The sequence below is a fragment of the Perkinsus marinus genome, assembly GCF_000006405.1.
Source record: "Perkinsus marinus ATCC 50983 genomic scaffold scf_1104296955826, whole genome shotgun sequence".
In the NCBI taxonomy this organism is placed as follows: domain Eukaryota; phylum Perkinsozoa; order Perkinsida; family Perkinsidae; genus Perkinsus; species Perkinsus marinus.
In genome coordinates, this window is record NW_003207701.1 from 1 (window position 1) to 1,138 (window position 1,138).

Here is a 1,138-nt window from a genome sequence, read left to right on the forward strand (position 1 = left end):
GAATCCTGCATCGGGTATACATTAATCTCACTTCCTCTTCATCCATCCTACTTCAATAAAGTCGGGCATTCGATGTGAAGCTCCAACTAGTTTACACAAGATGCTGAAGGCAAGCACATGAGATAGTGGTGCGAACCAACGGCTGTACCTGAGCAATCCGAATTCCGCTCACGTATCCTGAATCGGCCACTCGATGTGAAGCTCCAACTAGTTTACACAAGACGCTGAAGGCAAGCACATGAGATAGTGGTGCGCACCAACGGCTGTATCTGAGCAATCCGAATTCCGCTCACGTATCCTGACGGATTGACCAATTACCGAAGAGTATTCAACTTAAATATCAATCAAAGTTGCTAGCTTCATCGCCCGATTAGTTCAGCTGGATAGAATGTCTGCCTACGGAGCAGATGGTCGTAGGTTCGAATCCTGCATCGGGTATACATTAATCTCACTTCCTCCATCCATCCTACGTCAACGAAATCGGGCATTCGATGTGAAGCTCCACCTACTTTGCACAAGACGCTGAAGGCAAGCACGTGAGATAGTAGTGCGCACCAACGGCTGTACCTGAGCAATCCGAATTCCGCTCACGCATCCTGAATCAGCCACTCGATGTGAAGCTCCAACTAGTTTACACAAGATGCTGAAGGCAAGCACATGAGATAGTGGTGCGCACCAACGGCTGTACCTGAGCAATCCGAATTCCGCTCACGTATCCTGAATCGGCCACTCGATGTGAAGCTCCAAGTAGTTTACACAAGACGCTGAAGGCAAGCACATGAGATAGTGGTGCGCACCAACGGCTGTATCTGAGCAATCCGAATCCCGCTCACGTATCCTGATGGATTGACCAATTACCGAAGAGTATTCAACTTAAATATCAATCAAAGTTGCTAGCTTCATCGCCCGATTAGTTCAGCTGAATAGAATGTCTGCCTACGGAGCAGATGGTCGTAGGTTCGAATCCTGCATCGGGTATACATCAATCTCACTTCCTCCTTCCATCCTACGTCAACGAAATCGGGCATTCGATGTGAAGCTCCACCTACTTTGCACAAGACGCTGAAGGCAAGCACGTGAGATAGTGGTGCGCACCAACGGCTGTACCTGAGCAATCCGAATTCCGCTCACGTATCCT

At 48.7% G+C, this 1,138-nt stretch overlaps 2 non-coding genes across 2 annotated transcripts; both read left to right on the forward strand.

Annotated features, from left to right (window-relative positions):
* The first annotated feature begins 364 nt into the window (after nucleotides 1–364).
* Pmar_PMAR008484 lies at nucleotides 365–438 on the forward strand. The gene has a single exon. It is a non-coding gene; the product is annotated as a tRNA-Arg (tRNA).
* Nucleotides 439–904: 466 nt separating this feature from the next.
* Pmar_PMAR008485 lies at nucleotides 905–978 on the forward strand. Its single transcript has one exon. It is a non-coding gene; the product is annotated as a tRNA-Arg (tRNA).
* The last annotated feature ends 160 nt before the right edge of the window (nucleotides 979–1,138 follow it).